General features: G+C 32.5%; 1 protein-coding gene across 2 annotated transcripts in view; it reads right to left on the bottom strand.

Moving 5' to 3' along the window:
• Nucleotides 1-7,877: 7,877 nt before the first annotated feature.
• The window catches only part of LOC143082215 (uncharacterized), a 30,480-nt gene continuing 17,752 nt past the window's right edge, over nt 7,878-20,605 (bottom strand). The window contains exon 17 of one of the 2 annotated variants that reach the window (XM_076257799.1): nt 7,878-10,675. The gene's annotated coding sequence lies outside the window, so the exon portion shown is untranslated. Of the gene's footprint in view, nt 10,676-10,727; nt 10,784-20,605 lie in introns of those variants that run through there. The other variant, XM_076257801.1, reaches the window with a different exon arrangement.

Consider the following 20,605-nt stretch of genomic DNA (forward strand, 5'->3'; position numbering starts at 1 on the left):
GAAAATGGTGAATTTAACCTGATTTCATAGCGCTAAAACTCCCACTTGTATGGCAGTCGCATCAAATTCCATTATATTTAAAACAATATATGGACAAAACAGATATGATAGGTAAAATTGTCAATATAGGGGTACAGCGGAGTCATCATCGTATCACAATCCGAATTAGAACAAAAACAAACAAATATTTAACAAAGAAAAATAATATAATGGCGGGATATTTATAAGTACAGAGCCACGTCATATGTCCCAAATAAATACAAAAAGTCACAAATTACACCAGGAAAACTGAAAGTTAATACAAACAACACATTGACGGGATGTATAAGTACCGATCCACGTCAAATTTATATCATCAAACAGTAAAAGTAAAATTAATCATAATCATAGTCAAATAAAAGAAGGGTAAGCATATTTTGCTCCACATGTGGCACCCGTCGTGTTGCTTATGTTATTAAAAATCCGGTATAAATAGTCTTATTCGGTAGGTTCATGAAAAGGTAAGTGGATTGTAGTTAAGACATAAGGAACGTACAAGATATCATCTGTAAAACAGTTATTCCATACCGGTTTAATAACTCGTGATGTAGTCCGTAAAATTTACGAAGGGTTGATTTGAACTTCACCATTTGAAATTCTTGAATTAATAGCTTTATTGTGAGCAGCAACACTCTATCAAGAAAATACAAGTCTGGGAATATCGTATCAGTCGGGAGATATATAATTCGTATGCAGGCCCTGTTGGAATATTGCTAAATAGAAATGGAGAGTTCACAATTAGGAAACTGAAATCATCTCTTTTGTCGTAAAGTTCTGTTTTCAACTGACCATTGTCATTTTCTAGATGTAAGTCAAGATATAAGGCAAACTTAACTGTATCTATAGTATCCTTAATCTCTAGTTCTATGGGATAGATTCGTTCAACATAGTCATCAAATGTTTAATTATTTAGTGAGAGAATATCACCTATATAGCGGAAAGTAAAGGTAAATTATATTGCTAACTTCTTATCTTTCTTCCTTTTAAGAAGTTTTTGTATGAAGTCAGTTTCATAATTATAAAGAAACAAGTCGGCAAGAAGAGGGGCATAATAGATTACCATCGTAATTCCTCTAAATGTAACAAATATGTTGTCAATCAAGAAATCAAGCATCTTGATAATGTCAGTTTCAGAGAATTAGTGTGATTCTTTACAAAGTATGATTTATCACTCCCAAGATACCTGTATCCACGTATGTATCTACGTTTGTCATTCTGTTTTATGAAACAAAATAATACCAACTCTCAATTTGTCTTTAGTATGGAATGTGGAATACTTGTGTAAACTGAAGATGAGTCAAATGTTTTAATATAATTGCAAGATGAAAGAGTTAGATTGTAAGTTCTTTCGGAATTTTTTAGTATCCACATCAGATTCAGACCACCTCTAGAATAGGCAGTTTCACAATAACTTTGAAGCCCTACTTTGTTTGATAAAACAGATGTTTTTTATTTGGGCGGGTTGTTGTCTCTTTGACACATTCCCCATTTCCATTCTCAATTTTATTTTAGTTAATAATTTAGAAAAAGGTTTCGTGGAGCATTTGGAGGACCTAGCAATGAACCGTTGTGTGTAAGAACACTTATGTAGTTTAGGTATCCAATATAGTGATGGAAGATTCAGTTATTCATCTTTGGTTGAATTTCCAAAAACCTTTGATTATATATATATCCAGGATTTTGTCTTTGGTAAGTTTCGTAAGGAAATATGTTGAGTTTCCAAGTGAATTTTCAATACCTAATTTATTTATCAAGCAGTTTATGTTATAAGATTTACACACAAAAATGATGTTGTTTTTCATGGGAGGTGTTTTGCATCATTTGGGTCTTTTAAGATTGACAATGCATGGATATTGATAGTCAGTTTCTGAATTCTGATTAGTATGAACGACTTCACAGCCTTAATCCATTTGGAAAAAGTATCAACGAAGTGTTATTGACAGTGTTGCGGTCACTGGTAATGAAGTGTTTATTGAAAAGCTAGACCAAAGCATTATGTAAACTATCAAGTAGAGGAAGGAACAGCATAGAACACTACAAAAAATCCAATCCAACCCGAAGTATTATATATATAAATCTCAATATTAAAACAAGGATGCTGATAAGAAATATAACTTGCACGAACATTGTTCAACTATATACTTTATATATTACACTTATTAATTGTGAAACCATCATGAACTCATCATAGATACCAATATTAAATTTTGTTTTTACGCAAGACGCGCATTTTGTCTACAGAAGACTCATCGGTAACGCTTGAACCATCATTTTATCTCAAAATGACTTTTCAGCGACTAAGTTTGCGGTAGAGGCATACAGTGTTATTCCTGTCCATTATTCTGAAATTAAACAGTTGTTAAAAATATTTAAGTGATATCATTTATCATATTAATGGAAGGTGGCTTGAAAAAAATCAAAGATGTGGAATGACTGCTTATTACACAATTTTTATTTTGAATTTGTAGTTTGTTGTGGTTGGCAGAAACTTCTCTAAAATTCAGTCCTCAGAAAATGTATCAAAATTATACTTTTCCGAACTCATGTGTTTCATGAAACTTAATGATGACTACCAGATTGCTGTTCTTGCATACCAACCTGCTTTAAAAAGCCATAGGCAGTTACATATAAGTGTTGTACTGACCCTTTTTATACTTTTGAGGGGAAGTGTAATGAAGGCACTTTGTATGACACACAGAAGATATAATTAGTAAAGCTTCAATTACTTTTTTATTTGTGAATTAATTTTATCATTTGTTCACAGGGTTGAGTTATGGAGTGGAAATGAGTTGATTTCAGAATTAAAGGAGATAAAAAGAACTCAAAACTGCCATGTGCATTGTAGATATATATGTTCTTGGCCTCAAAGAAGAACATATTTTTATGTGAAATAACATCGATGACCTGTGAATTTGTTAGCATTGTAATGTTGACTCTATTGTTATGATTTGTGCTAACGCAGACTTGCTGTTCTTGTCTTTTATAATCTATTGTATTGTAATTATGTACACTGGGTATTTTTTTTATGCCCCATTTATGGACATTATGTTTTCTGGTCTGTGCGTCCGCCTGTCTGTCCCACTTCAGGTTAAAGTTTTTTGTCGAGGTAGATTTTGATAAGTTGAAGTTCAATCAACTTGAAACTTAGTAAACCTGTTTCATATGAAATGATCTTTCAAATTTTAATGCCTAGTTAGAGATTTTATCCTATTTTCACGGTCACTGAACATAGAAAATGATAGTGCTGATGGGGCATCCGTATACTTGGGACATATTCGTGTTGAACTTTACCTCGACTTGTGCATCAAATTTTGTACACCATGTGTGTAATTATAGATGGAATATTCATGTATCCTTTATATATTTAGCCACCTCTTTTTATAAAACAAATCTTACTTCCATATTTATAAACTTGATTTATATTGTTCATATTTGAAATCTATTCTTATAAGATGTTTACCTCATTTTTGGGAAAGACAGTTGCAATCAGTCAGTTCCATATAAAGTTGACCAGACGTTCGACTTTCCCAAAGACGGACGAAAGATACCAGAGGGACAGTCAAACTCATATATTGAAAATAAACTGTCAACGCCATGGCCAAAATAAAAAGTCAAACAGACAGTTAATAGTACAGAAGACACAACATAGAAAACTGAAGACTTAGCAAAACGAACCCCCACCAAAAACTGGAGGTGATCTCAGGTGCTACGGAGTGTTTCATGGCAACCGTTATGTATTTTAAAATTCGATTACGAAAAGAAACAGTATTACACCGCTGTTTGAAAGTCTTAACTCAATTGAGAGAAAACAAATCTGGAATACAAACTAAAACTCAGGTAAACACAGCTTTAAGAGGAAAACAACGACACAACAGAATCACTGAACTGCAACAAAAAAAAACAAACAAAAAAAAAAAAACGACAATGCAACACACACAGAAACGAACTATAAGATAATAACTGCCATTTTCCTGACTTGGTACAGGATATTTGAAGAAAAACACCACAAGATTAATAAATGCAGGAGATAGAAAGAAACTGACTGATTGACCTTATTCACTGATCCATGAAATGAGGTTGAGGTCAAGTGAAACTGTCTGACAGGCATGAGGACCTTGCACATACCAAATAGTTACTCATAAGAGAAAAGTTACTATCACAAAAAATCTAAAAAACAAATTCAAGTAGTCACTAAACCATGAAAATGGGGTCAAGGACAATGGATACATATATCAGACTGAAGGTTCATAGCATAAAGCATCTATATACAATGTATGGAGCATCCAGTTCTTCAACATTTTACATATTAAGCTTTTAAGAGGTAAGTTTATGCCTACACCGAATCACCATCCCTATGTAAAGCTTTAAGCAACATAAAACTTAGAAACTTATAGCTCTTGGTACAGTTTATTCTTGATTGTTGTCTTCAAGTTTTAATGAGAATGATTGTTCTTTCTGCTCTCTTTTTATGGACAAAGAGACAGAAATGAAGCTTTTTAGCTCACCTGGCCCGAAGGGCCAAGTGAGCTTTTCCCATCACTTTGCGTCCGGCGTCCGTCGTCGTCGTCCGTCGTCGTTAACTTTTACAAAAATCTTCTCTGAAACTGCTGGGCCAAATTAAACCAAACTTAGCCACAATCATCATTGGGGTATCTAGTTTAATAAATGTGTGGCGTGACCCCGCCTACCAACCAAGATGGCCGCCATGGCTAAAAATAGAACATAGGGGTAAAATGCAGTTTTTGGCTTATAACTCAAAAACCAAAGCATTTTGAGCAATTCTGACATGGGGTAAAATTGTTTATCAGGTCAAGATCTATCTCCCCTGAAATTTTCAGATGAATCAGACAATCCGTTGTTGGGTTGCTGCCCCTGAATATGTAATTTTAAGGAAATTTTGCTGTTTTCGGTTATTATCTTGAATATTATTATAGATAAAGATAAACTGTAAACAGCAATAATGTTCAGCAAAGTAAGATTTACAAATAAGTCAACATGACCGAAATGGTCAATTGACCCCTTTAGGAGTTATTGCCCTTTATAGTCAATTTTTAACCATTTTTCGTAAATCTTAGTCATCTTTTAGAAAAATCTTCTCTGAAACAACTGGGCCAAATTAAACCAAACATGGCCACAATCATCATTGGGGTATCTAGTTTTAAAAATGTGTCCGGTGACCCGGCAAACCAACCAAGATGGCCGCCATGGCTAAAAATAGAACATGGGGGTAAAATGCAGTTTTTGGCTTATAACTCAAAAACCAAAGCATTTAGAGCAAATCTGACATGGGGAAAACTGTTCATCAGGTCAAAATCTATCTGCCCTGAAATTTTCAGATGAATCGGACAACCTGTTGTTGGGTTGCTGCCCCTGAATTGGTAATTTTAAGGAAATTTTGCTGTTTTTGGTTATTATCTTGAATATTATTATAGATAGAGATAAACTGTAAACAACAATAATGTACAGCAAAGTAAGACCTAAAAAGAAGTCAACATGACCAAAAATGGTCAATTGACCCCTAAGGAGTTATTGCCCTTTATATAGTCATTTTTTTTTAACAATTTTCACTGTAACTACTTGGTCAAGTTCATTATAGATAGAGATAATTGTAAGCAGCAAGAATGTTCAGTAAAGTGAGATCTACAAACACATCACCATCACCAAACCACAATTTTGTCTTGAATCCATCTGTGTCCTTTGTTTAGTATTCACATAGACCAAGGTGAGCGACACAGGCTCTTTAGAGCCTCTAGTTAACCATTTTTCGTAAATCTTAGTTATCTTTTACAAAAATCTTCTCCTCTGAAACTACTGGGCCAAATTAAACCCAACTTGGCCACAATCATCATTGGGGTATCTAGTTTAAAAATTGTGTCCGGTGACCCAGCCAACATACCAAGATGGCCGCCATTGCTAAAAATAGAACATAGGGGTGAAATGTAGATTTTGGCTTATAACTCTGAAACTGCAGCCTTTAGAACAAATCTGACATCAGGTAAAATTGTTTATCAGGTCAAGATCTATCTGCCCTGAAATTTTCAGATGAATCTGACAACCCGTTGTTGGGTTGCTGCCCCTGAATTGGTAATTTTAAAGAAATTTTGCTGTTTTTGGTTATTATCTTGAATATTATTATAGACAGAGATAAACTGTAAACATCAATAATGTTAAGCAAAGTAAGATATACAAGTAAGTCAACATGACGGAAATGGTCACTTGACCCCTAAGAAGTAATTGTCCTTTATAGTCAATTTTTAACAATTTTCATAAAATTTGTAAATTTTAACTAATATTTTCCACTGAAACTACTGGGCCAAGTTCATTATAGATAGAGATAATTGTAAGCAGCAAGAATGTTCAGTAAAGTAAGATGTACAAACACATCACCATCACCAAAACACAATTTTGTCATGAATCCATCTGCTTCCTTTGTTTAATATTCACATAGACCAAGGTGAGCGACACAGGCTCTTTAGAGCCTCTAGTTTAAAATTCCAACATCTCTATGATGTATAATTACCAAACAATAACCCCTAAGGAAAGTTGTCATTAACTAGAGGCACTCAAGAGCCTGTGTTGCTCACCTTTGTCTATGTGCATATTAACAATGAACACAGATAAATTCATGACAAAATGGTGTTTTGGTGATGGTAATGTGTTTGTAGATCTTTTTTTACTGAACATTCTTGTTGCTACAATTATCTCTATCTATAATGAACTTGGCCCAGTAATTACAGTGGAAAATATTTCCTAAAAATTTACAAAAATTAACAAATATTTATGAAAATTGTTAACAATTGACTATAAAGGGCAATAACTCCTTAAGGGGTCAATTGACAATTTTGGTCATGTTGACTTATTTGTAGATCTTATTTTGCTGAACATTATTGCTGTTTACAGTTTATCTCTATCCAAATAATATTAAAGATAATAACCAAAATTTGCCAATTTTCCTTAAAACTACTAATTCAGGGGCAGCAACCCAACAACAGGTTGTCCGATTTGTCTGAAAATTTCAGGGCAGATAGATCTTGACCTGATAAACAATTTAACTCCAAGTCAGATTTGCTCTAAATGCTTTGGTTTCAGAGATATAAGCCAAAATCTTCTTTTCACCCCTATGTTCTATTTTTAGCCATAGTGGCCATCTTGGTTGGATGGCTGGGTCACGCCACACATTTTTTAAACTAGAAACACCAAAGATGATTGTGGCCAAGTTTGGATTAATTTGGCCCAGTAGTTTCAGAGGAGAAGATTTTTGTAAAAGATTACGAAAAATGGTTAAAAATTGACTATAAAGGGCAACAACTCCTTAAGGGGTCAACTGACCATTTCGGTCATGTTGACATATTTGTAAATCTTACTTTGCTGTACATTATTGCTGTTTACAGTTTATCTCTATCTATAATAATATTCAAGATAATAGCCCAAAAACGGTATAATTTCCTTAAAATTGCCAATTCCAGGGCAGCAACCCAACAACAGGTTGTCCCATTCATCTGAAAATTTCAGGGCAGATAGATCTTGACTTGATAAACAATTTAACTCCTGTCAGATTTGCCCTAAATGCTTCGGTTTCAGAGTCATAAGCCTAAAACTGCATTTTACCCCTATGTTCTTTTTTTTAGCCATGGCGGCCATCTTGGTTGGTTTGCCGGGTCACCAGACACATTTTTAAACTAGATACACCAATGATGTTTGTGGCCAAGTTTGGTTAAAATTGGCCTAGTAGTTTCAGAGGAGAAGATTTTTGTAAAAGTTAACGACGACGGATGCCAAGTGATGAGAAAAGCTCACTTGGCCTTTTAGGCCAGATGAGCTAAAAAATTGGTCAAGACTTAGTTTTTCATATTTAATGAATAAGCTTTTACAATGACATCACATAGTTTGTTTCGATAACAAAGTTGCTGTAATTTACATAAATCATGTTTTTTTTTATTACTTTTGTCAGATAATTGTGCAATTCAATTGTCCCAATACTTACCCAAGTAATTTTTTCATGAATAAGGATGACTAGGTTATTTTTCTTTCTAAATGTTATAAATACATATTCCTTCAAGACCTAAAATTTTAACTTTCAAGCAAAAACAAAAATTAGTCTTTGGAATATATCCATTAAATTTAGATTAAAGGAACAATCACTCAAAATTTATTTTGATTCCAAATGTCTAAGTTGCATTGATTGTGAATAGCTTGTAATAGGAATCAATGTGGGGCTTCCTTTTATACTTACCTGCAGACTTCAGGTCATATACTTTATCCTTGGTCAATTTCCTTAGACCTAATGCATGTAGAGTAAGAATTTGGTTTGCTTCCTGTCCTTATTTGCTTGGTTTGAATTAATGTCTGCTGAAACATTGTAATTAAGATTGACAAACAAATTAAGTAGGCAGAGTACCTGTATAAAGGCAAATTTGATTATTTGATAATGTCCAAACAAAAATTAATATAAATGTATACAAGTTTAACTCTGCCTATTTTTATTGTTTTCAGATGTAAATCTTAATAACAATGCTTGAGCAAACATTCATACAAACAAATAGAGCCAACCAAGTCTTAATCTACAAGCATTGGGAAATAGTTTTAATTTCAGGAGTTACTTTTACTCAAATTCGTACAAAAAAAAACCATTTTTTAGGCAGAAAAGTGATTGAAAAGAACAGTTTTAGTTTCCCTACAGTTTCTTTGCAATAAAATATCTTTATCCATGTTTACATAAGTAAATAGTTTAAATTTTTCAAGAAAATATCTTTATACAAATGTTAAGAAAAATTTAGAATACAATTTTTTTCCAATACATTCAGTAATTTTCTGCGCTCATGTTGGAACATAATTTGGACAAATATCATGATGAAAAATCATATACACAACCTTTAAATAACATTGTCCATTATACAAACAAAAGATAAAAGTCATTTAAATGTTCTCATAAAGATATTCATGCACACAAAATAATTATTCAAGCAGATATACACATTAGATATGTTCACAATTACAAGCTATATTCACATAGTGAATTCAATATTCAACATAACAAAATGCCACAACTTTGCATAAAAGCTTTTTTTTACAACAAAGAGAAGTATATATAGATTATTACATATTGCAGTATAATAAAAATGTATTTCATATTGTGTAATAAATACGCCAAAATCACTATCCTGTCAATTTGATTGAAATATAGCAGTATCCTAATTAACTAAAAACACTACAAATCAATTTAAACGAGGTTTTTCTACAATCTTTCAAAATCTTTCAGTGTCTAGCTATAAAAAAATCAAGTTTGTAATTTTAAATTATCTCTCTTGTACTCATAGTATCTCATTGTGGCACTTTACAGCAGAAATTCACATTACATTTTAGCATCTTTTCAAAACAAATGGTAAATGAAAATGGCTGTGGTTTCCAATACAATCTCTGTTCTTTAAAATCTAAATTATTGTTTCATTCAACAAATGAAGACTACTTCAGACATAGATGTTATCACTTCAAATAAAATACTGATAAATATTATGTATCTAATTCATTGAAAAGATAACAAATTTGAAGATGTGGTGCCTTTTGTTTTGGATTCCAGTAACACAATTTTGGAATAATATTGTACATAAACGCTAGTCATACAGGGATCTGTCTCTCTTACATGTAATATGATAGTCTAATGCAGCTGTTTCAGTCGAAATATCAAGACTGAGGGGGAAGGAATATAGTTATGGAAATGAGTTGTACCAATAGAAAAACAACTACATACAAAATGTGACTAACTCACCATTAGGTATTCCCATTTAACTGACTTGATCACAAATATCAATGGAAATAAGTTGTGCCAATGGTATGTGAACCAAGTATCATTGACTAACCATCACTAGTTCCTACTAAACTAACCTAATCAGTGGTTTGTGGAATCCTCCATCAAACACCATGGACACATCATGCCTAAATCTCACATACACAACTTTGTTGCAGACTAGACAAATATCAATAGACATTGAATCATGTCCTTCCTTTCACAAATTAAAGAGATTTGAGGAAATATGGTTAAAAAAAGATGATACAAGAAAATGAATATTGTGAATGACAAACTGACTAATATTATACACTGATTATTCTCAAAAGGATAGCCTTGAGTAGCATCCCTCCTCTATAGAATCTTTTGATAGCCTTTTTTAAACCAGTTCTAGTCTTTAGTGACTGCTCATCTTAAGCATCAAATGCTGAAAGTGTGCATCAAAAATTTGCCAGTTGAAAGTTGAAATTCTGAATCAATCCATGACATAAATATATTAATATTAAGCCTCTTTTTATAAATGTCAAATAAGAAAAAGGCATGAGCTAGCTGATAAAGGCAACACATCAATTAAGTAAAATGCATACACATTCATATCAAGGGAAAAAATTACACAAATTTTATGCTATAAATTCATTACAACATTTACAACCATGTTGAAAAATAGAGATTTCATTTTGATGTCTAGATGATCTAGTGTACACAACTTTCTTTTTCTGCTTAAATCAATTAAGAGATTCTGTGGGTGACACTGTTCTAATCTATTAAGCACCATCTTAATACTAATCTATCACCAGACATCATAATGCTGTATGTGCGTCATCACAAAGATTGTCATAGAATTCACAAAACCTGGAAAATATAAAATAAGTATAAACCTTTTGAACATATTTCATATGACTGCCACATCATAATGCTGTATGTGCGTCATCACAAAGATTGTCATAAAATTCACAAAACCTGGAAAATATAAAATAAGTACAAATGTATAAACCTTTTGAACATGTTTCATATGACTGCCAAAACTACACAAAGTTAAGGAACTATTCTTTATTAGGTGATCTTAAATAAGCAGTGAGAGCCATGGTGTACTGGTTAGTGCATTGGACTACCAACACAAAGGTTCCTGGTTCTATTTCGGTTTCGGGATGAAATTTCAGGGACTGAATTTTCGGCTCTCCCTTGACACCATTTGGGAGTATGGTCACAAAGAAAAGATGATAGTCCGTTTGAAGGGGATGATAAATGGCTGACCCGTGTTAAGAGAGACTCAGAGCCATATCTCTTGCACGTAAAAGACACCATTTTAGATTTAAAAGAGCAGGCTAATGCCGCTTTAAGGCAGCACTCACACCGCAAAGTGGAAAGGGATTAATATTAGCTTGAATAACTTGTTTCTAGTGTTGTCAACGGTTAACCGGTTAACCGGTTTACTGTTCGGACGACCGAATACCGAATACCAAAATCGCTAACCAGTTAACCGGACTTTTTTTCAATTTTAATAGATTTGATATAAATTTGTATTCAAATCATTAAATAGTTGTGTTTTCTTTAAAAATTGTTGTCGTGGTAATTAATTTGACTGATCAATTGTCCAGTATTTTGATTGGTTTGTTAATCCAAAAATATAGAATTAATTAGAACTTGTCTCTCAGCTCGGGGCAAGATCTTAAAAAACACAATTAGTTTCATGTTTTTTAAACAGTAACTTTTAATCAGTAATACAATTAAATTTTACGATTTACTTCATTATTTCATTTTTGATCTTATATTTGTAGACCTACATCTGAATGTGCAATCTACGTCGTGCATGTCTTGGTCAATCTTTTAACTAAATTAATTGAAACACCTCTCATTTTTTTCGGAGACAACAAGACAAAATGGAAGAATTATCGGTTTCAGACATATTCAATTCTACAATTTTTTTTTATATTTCAATTTGAAGTTAGTACAAACGCCATAGTTGATACGTGTATTTGATTATTAAAAGTCAAATTTCGACAGGTATCTTCACAGACAAGCCTTATAAAACCAAAGGCCAAACTTCAATTCATTGTATTATAAAAATGTAAATGTATGACTTGGATGGAATGTAGTCACATTGACACCCATACCACATCTTCTTTTATCGATTTTTAGGGTACTATTGACAAGGCCTTCAAACATCAACTTAAACAACCGGTTAACTGGTTAATCGGTTGAACGATTATACCAGTAACCGGTTAGGCAAAAGTGTACGATTTGACAACACTACTTGTTTCCCAATCCACTAACTAGAGGCTCTTAAGAGCCTGTGTCACTCACCTTGGTCTATGTGCATATTCAACAAAAGACACAGATGGATTAATGACAAAAATGTGTTTTGGTGATGGTGATGTGTTTGTAGATCTTACTTTACTGAACATTCTTGCTACTTACAATTATCTTCATCTTTAATGAACTTGACCCATTAGTTGCAGAGGAAAATATTTTGTTAAAAAATTACAAAAATTTACAAAATTTATGAAAATTGTTAAAAATTGACTGTAAAGGGCTGTAACTCCTTAAGGGGTCAGCTGACCATTTTTGTCATGTTAATTTATTTGCAGATCTTACTTTGCTGAACATTATTGCTGTTTACAGTTTTTCTCTATCTACAATAATATTCAAGATAATTACCAAAAACAGCAAAATTTCCTTAAAAATTACCAATTCAGGGGCAGCAACCCAACAACAGGTTGTCTGATTTGTCTGAAAATTTCAGGTCAGATAGATCTTAACTTGATAAACAAATTAAACCCTTTGTCAGATTTGCTATAAATGCTTTGGTTTCAGAGTTAAAAGCCAAAATCTACATTTTACCCCCTATGTACTATTTTTAGCCATGGTGGCCATCTTGATTGGTTGGCCAGGTCATGAACACATTTTTTTAAACTAGATACCCGAATGATGATTGTGGCAAAGTATGGTTTACTTTGGCCCAGTAGTTTCAGAGTAGAAGATTTTTGTAAAAGATTACAAAAATTTACGAAAAATTGGTAAAAAATGGCTATAAAAGGCAATAACTCCTTAAGGGGTCAACTGACCATTTTTGTCATGTTGACTTATTTGTAGATCTTACTTTGCTGATCATTATTGCTGTTCACAGTTTATCTCTATCTATAATGATATTGAAGATATTAACCAAAAACTGCAAAATTTCCTTAAAATTGCCAATTCAGGGACAGCAACCCAACAACCGATTGTCCAATTTGTCTGAAAATTTCAGGGCAGCTAGATCTTGACTTGGGCAAAGTCAAAATAAATGGTTCTTTGCATCTATAGCAATAATTATCAATCATGCTGATAATTTGATTGGATAATTTGATTTCAAATGATGTGGCTTAATGTGTAGAATATTCCTGCAAAATTTCCTTGGGAAATCTCAAGTATTAAAAAAATTATGTTAAAAAAAGATGCCAAAATTGTCAGGAGTGCAACACTTTTTTGTGACATTTTGAAAAAATACTTTTTTTTCAAGACACAGCAAATTGTTTTATGGAGTGATATGCCATAAATTCTTATTTCTTTGAAAACTGTTATATCTTAGTAATGATTTTAGCTCAAAATGAAGCTTTTCCCTTGAACCGTTTTGATACAGTTGTGTTTTGAAAAAAAGTTGTGCCATGTCAGGAGTGCAACACAAAAAATAGTATTACTGAGGAATAGAATGAATTTTGCTCAAATGACTCACACCTAAACATAAACAAAAGTCAATACTGTTAAATAAATATGTCCTTTCTAGAATAAATAGTTTATTTACCTGATTATTGATATAAATAATGTGTGAGAGTCAAGTAAATAAGGCCTCCCTATGAGTGTCAGGAGTGCAACTTTGAGGTTTAAAGACTCACACTTAAATCAAAGCGCTGTAAGCGCTGAAGGCAGTTAACCAAAAACCAAGGCAACCGTAATTATGAAAACTCTTGCAATGTTGCCTCAACATTAAACATTCATATATAGTACATTCATGTTTATCTAATGATTTATTTATTAAGGCAAATAATTTATATGTTATCAAGGTTTCAAAAGCATTGCATATATCAATGTATATTTTTATGGTGAGTCTGCAGTGGTACAAGTTCCCAATGAGTGCAGTTGTTCTACTTGGTAGTTAACCTTGGTTTTATTTGACTGCTAGAAGTTCAATTTGACTTAGTATGAACATGTAATAGTATGAATGGACTGGTTTCCCTGGAAAGAAAACTGAGTTTGTGTTCTATAGTACAAAAGTTATGAGACACGAATCAGACAAATGTTCACTACAACAGGGATCAAAGGTGAGGTCTGACTGACTTGCCCATAGTAAATGTAAATGATTTGTTATTTTGTCCCATACATATTAATATATATAATTTAGCGGTGGGGATCTCAACGGTTTTCAAGTTCTCAAACAGGTAGGGGTAGGCAGAGGATTTAGGGGGCAGGGGGGGGAATTTGGTTGCTTATATAGGGAATCACTGAAGCGTGACTGGAGCGGGCCCCTCTTAGGTCAGTCAGTGGGCCCCACTTATGAAAATTTCTTGATCCGCCACTGGGGGTGGGTGACCCTAGGGACTTCCCCTACATTTCATTTTATTTGTTATATTGTCCCATACATGAATATATATGGTTTAGGGGTGGGGATCTCATTGGTTTCCAAGTTCTCAAACAGGAGGGGTAGGGTGACCCAAGGGACTCCCCCTATATTTCATTTAATTAGTTATATTGATCCATACATGAATATATATTGTTTTGGTGTGGGGATCTCGACCGTTTCCAAGTTCTCAAACAGGAGGGTTGGGATGACCACAGGGACTTCCCTATATTTCATTTAATTTGTTATATTGTCCCATACATGAGTATATATGGTTTAGGGGTAAGGATCTTGACCATTTCCAAGTTCTCAAACAGGAGGGTGAACAGTGACCTCAGGGACTCCCCCTATCTTTCATCTGATTTGTTATATTGTCCCATACATGAATATAATATGGTTTAGGGATGGGGATCTCGACCATTTCTAAATTCTAAAACAGGAGCGGTGGGTGACCCCTAGCGACTCTTCCTATATTTCATTTGATTTTTCATATTGTCACAAACATGAATATATATGGTTAAGGGGTGTGGATCTGGACCGTTTCCAAGTTCTCAAACAGGAGGGGGTGGGTTAATTCCAGGGACTCCCCTTATATTTCATTTTTTATTTATCATTGTCCTATACTTGAATATATGCAGGGGCGGATTCAGACGGGGGAGGGTTGCGGGCTTGCACCCCCCTTAAATTTGCAAAGTATGGGTTGTTCTCAGCTTAATAAAGAATATTCCGATAATTTTACCTCAATTTTTTTTTAGCCTCGCTCTGCTCGGCGAAAATTTAAGTTTGCGCCCCTCCTAACCTAAAATCCTGGATCTGTCCCTCATATGGTTTAGGGGTTGGGAGCTCGACCGTTTCCAAGTTATCAAACAGGAGGGGGTAAAGTGGCCCAAAGAATGCCACCTATATATCATATGATTTACTTACATTAAGGTATATATAATATAGCTGCATTATTTGTGAAAATAACGAATGAAACTTTCAGGTACTTTAATTGACCCTTCAAAATTGAGAAAAAACAAATAACCCCTCGAAATTGCAGTAATATGTTTACACTTTAAAAGCATCTCACATGCATTATCATCATTTATCATTTATAAAGAAAATTTAGACTGTGACCATGAACATGTATAGTGTTAGATATACTGTTCCCAGCTGTCACGTTGTATTGGATTTTTAAATTAAAATTTGTCAAAAAGTAATTTTGAGTTTCTGAATAAAATATTTTTCTGCTTTTTCTTTCTTGTACATATATCTTTCGGTGTACAATAATAGTGTTTCTATTCATTTACCATGCATAGATGTATTTTTTCACCTGCTTGGATTTATTTTGTAAATGATCGCCAAACCCGGAATTACCCTTATCCGCTTCCGGAATCGGATCCGATTTTGTAAAATTTTGTCTTCACGGCCGCCATTGTTATGTGTTTACAATGTTGTTTTTGTCAATCAGATACGATTTTACTCGAATTTATACAATATTTGTCGGCGATTTTCTGTATAAAGCTAGTGGTTGAACAAAATGAACATCGCCGTCATGAATAATAATGATAAAGATAAGTTTTTAGCTTGTTTAATTGGAGACTTTGGTGAACATGGTGAAAAGGTTTGCAAAGTAATTTCTTATTTTCTTTCAAATGTAAGGTGACTACGTCGGGCATAGCTAGAAACCAACTATCCTAGTCGAAATTCCGCTTGCAAAAGTGGAAGGTCGCGGACCTCGGACCACCGCTAATTTGCACACCTGCCTCCAAATTGAAAAGCTACGAAAATTTCTTTTTCTAATTTGAAATTGCCGCCAACAGCATGAACAGTTGAACTTATTATATAATAGACTACTGACGTAGTTGTACTACGTATTGATGACAAACAATATTCCTACGACTTTTGTCATTTGGGAAATCTAAACTACTTGTCTTAAGAGATTTTCGGCGATTAAATATTTCATACAATTGTTCTTTGACATCTTAGCTAAAAGCACAAGTCTTAATGAACTACACAAGGATTCTTAATAAGCACTACTTCCTATGTGTAACTTTAAAACTTTTGGATAAATCGACGATCATTTAAGGTTTTTCTGGTCATTTTTTTTGTAATCCAGAATAAAAATTATTAAAAAAGTGTTCAATTAGTTATATATAACATAGTAGCAGGCTAGATAATAACAATGGCAAGTATTTCAGGATTTATTGGGTAGAACACAAATCTAGGGTGTTCGCATAATGCAGCTTAACTGCATAAAAATACAAAAGCAAATATATGGTTCTGTTTTATTTTTCAAAAGATACTATACTAGATACAAGATTGTACCCAAAGAGCAGTCTGATAGACAAGGAACTTTTCTTTTAGAACCATTTCTTTGATGTCAGGAGTGCAACACTTTTAAAATGACATTTTCTTGGACTTACATTTTAAGATAATCTCACCTCCTAGTGACTTATTTGCATCTAAACATGTTTTCTAACTAGTTAGGTTACATGTATGAGGTATAATAAATTCTTAAAGGTAGGTTTCAAAGCAGGACTTAGATCCAAGAATTGTTTTTTGTTACAGGCAAACATATTTTAATGCTAAATATTCATATAATTTTCAAATTATGGAAGGTAATTGTCTTAAACTTTGTCATTTGATTAGGAAATAACCATATTTCATTTTACAAATTTTAGAATGGTTTCATGTAACACTTATTAAATTATTATAATTGTTATAACAAACTATTAATTGTGTTGCACTCCTGACATATATTTACCATTACAAACCATTTATCACATTTTGAGTTCAATTTTAAGACCCAACATTTTAATGAATGAAAGATGGGAAAGATGGTTGTGAAACTAAGCTTTAGAGTAATATCAGACAGGCTAAGTGCATACAAAGTCAACAACAACTTCAATTTTGAGGAGTAGAAAATTGAGAAAAACAATGAAATAAGATCCTAATCTGAAGGACAATGTAGACAAATATAAACAAAGAAAGAATAAAGAAAACAAAACAATGTAACACTTAATTCAAAAGACTTTGAACAGAATTAAAACACATCTGAGAAAAGGAAAACAAAACAGAGAAAGTGGCAACAAAAGAGAAGAAGAAAATTGACGCAAGCTGAAAAAGTTGCAAACCAGCAGAAAATTGTCTAGTCATGTAGCAAAAGTACAGATGCACTAACAATACCTAGAGAAATCAGAAAGAGAAGTCAAAGAAAAAGACTAACCATTCCAAATCTTGTGGTAAAACAATTAAGCACATCATATCCACAGCTACACCAAGGTGGTTGTCAAAGTTAATGAGAACTGATGGCAGCTGTGTACCAGAAATTGACGAGTCTTAAATATGTTGAAGTATAAACAAAGATGAGGAACCCCATAAAGATCTGAAAACTGTTGAAAAGAAAATGACATTTTCAAAGAGTTCCTTAGTTCTAAGTCTAAGTTTTTTAGGTAGCCTCTATTCTTTTTGAAAATGCCAGTTTCTTTTCAAGTTTCCAGATCTATTAAGGGTCTCTCAACTTTGTTTCCACTTCAGCACCCATCAATATGTAGCACACTTCCACCAGTACTGATAAGTTCTTACAACTACCTTGGTTTAGCTGTGGATATGATGTATTCAATTGTTTTAGGGTATATTTGGGTTTGTCAGGACGAATTAGTCTTCTCTTTCTGATTTCTCTATATGGTGTATCTGTACCTGTACTTTTACTTATCGACTGGATATTCTTCTGTGGGTATGGATTTTTTTTTGGCTTGTGTAAATTTATTTTTCTCTTCTGTTGCCAATCTCTCTGGTTTTTTTTTCATTTTTCATATCTATGTTTTTGTTTTCATGTTTAAGTCTTTGTAATTAAGTTTACATTTCTTGTTCTTTCTTTGGTTATATAATGTCTAGTGTGTCCTTGAGGTGGATCTTCTTTCATATTTTTTCTCAATTTTCTGCTCATCAAAGTTATAGTCGATGTTGACTTTGATGGTGTGTTTTGGTCCCTTATTAGTCTGTCTGATTTTATTCTCAAGTAAGTTTAGTAAGTTTAGTTTCATCAAATAATTTTCCCATCTTTTATTTATTTTAAGGTTGGATAAGCAAGATGAACTCAAAATTTGTGAAACTTTCTATGATAAAAATATTGAATATGTGCAAAAACTTTTTGGTGTGGTAAATTCATGTCAGGAGCTCAACAAAATTAACTGTTTGTTATTACAGTTATAATAATTTAATTAGTATTTCGTGAAACCATTATAAAACTTTTGAAACTGAATATGGTTACTTCTCATAAAAATGCACAGTTTATGAGAATCAGCTTCCTAAATTCTAAAATTATATAAAAATTTGTCATTCAAGAATTTTTGATTGGGACAAATATATTTAAATAAATAAATTTATAAGTCCTGCTTTGAAATTCTAAAAGAATATGTTTGTTATACAGGATTGACTTTTGTTTATATTTATGTGTGAGCCATCAAAGCAAAAATAATTCTATTCCTCAGTAATATTATTTTTTGTGTTGTACTCCTGACATGGCACAACTTTTTTTCAAAACACATATGTATCAAAACGGTTCAATGGAAAAGCTTCATTCTGAGCTGAAATCATCCCTAAGACATATATACTAGTTGTAATATACATAAGAATCTATGGCACATGTCATCATATTACAAGTTGCTGTGTCTTTCAAATAAAACTTTTTTTTTTAAATGTCAAGAAAAAGTGTTGCACTCCTGACAATTTTTGCATCTTTTTTAATGTAATTTTTCTAATGCTTGAAATTTTCCAAAGATATTTAGGAGGATTATTCTACACATTAAGCCACAACATTCAGCCCATTTTAACATTGCAATCACTGCCATTTTAAAAAAATAGTAGCGAAATGTGATGAGATGTGAATTTATGTATACAAAAAGTGATATGTATGATATAGCTCAAAAAAATATTGTCTAAATGAAAATAAAATGTCAAATCTGAAAGGCATAACTGTATATAAACACTTAATCTAGAAATCATGGTATGTTTTGATGATGTATAAACTATTTTGTTATGATATATATTGAATGTCAGGAGTGCAACAAGATAGGGGAAATAAAGTACCTTATATAGGTAATAATTTTAAAAAAAAAATAAGAGTTCAGAAAAATTTTGAAGATTGCAGATCTCTTTTTAAGCTGTTAAACAACAATTCTGATGGATATTTAATGGAATTTAGTTCATAGTTTGGTAACTTACCCTCAAGTGTATAAGAATGTGTCAGAAAAATGAATTTAAATATGGTCTGAAGTGCATAAGATGCATAAGGTAAAACAGAAATTACATTCAAATGACAGATTTAGGTCTTTATAAACCAGCAATGATTAAAAAAAATTAAAAATCATGAGCATTTTGTTCTAGTTTCTGTATTTTAGTTTGGTGTATAATATGTCAGGAGTGCAACAAAAACAGGGGAAATTGGATGTATTTTCTGTTTGATACATCTTTTTTATTAAAAGATTTATCTATCATTTTTTTCGTCAGTGAATTTAAAAAAGGGTTAATTTTGATAAGGAGAAGGTTTTTTATCAACTTATTGATGAATTATTTTTTAATTAAAACTTTTTCAATCAACTTTAAATGAATTGATACAAAAAATAGCCAAAAACATTAAAAAAAATTATAATCAAAGATGAGATTATTAATTTTTGCATTAAAAGTCATGTTTGGATTTCTGCAATCAAATGGGGTGAAAAAAATATTAATATTTGATAGTATTTGTTTGGAATCATATTCCCAAAAGGTATACTTAATTTATTTTTTTTCAATTGGTTTATGTCAATAAAGTTTCAGAACTTTTTTGTTTCTTTATACTTTTTTATATCCTTTTGGATTTATTAACTTAAATGTATATGTATCAAGATACTATAAAAGAAAATGGACTAAAACAATGTTGAAATTTGACCAAAAAAAATAAATTCGGACCATTTTTTTTTACTTTGCCCACTTGATAAACAGTTTAACCCCCTGTCAGATTTACTCTAAATGTTTCGGTTTCAGAGTTATAAGCCAAAATCTACATTTTACCCCTATGTTCTATTTTTAGCCATGGCGGCCATCTCGGTTGGTTTGCCGGGTCACACCACACATTTTTTAAACTAGATACCCCATGATGATTGTGGCCAAGTTTGGTTAAATTTGGCCCAGTAGTTTCAAAGGAGAAGATTTTTGTAAAAGTT

Source organism: Mytilus galloprovincialis, chromosome 7 (assembly GCF_965363235.1).
Source record: "Mytilus galloprovincialis chromosome 7, xbMytGall1.hap1.1, whole genome shotgun sequence".
Taxonomy (NCBI): Eukaryota; Metazoa; Mollusca; class Bivalvia; order Mytilida; family Mytilidae; genus Mytilus; species Mytilus galloprovincialis.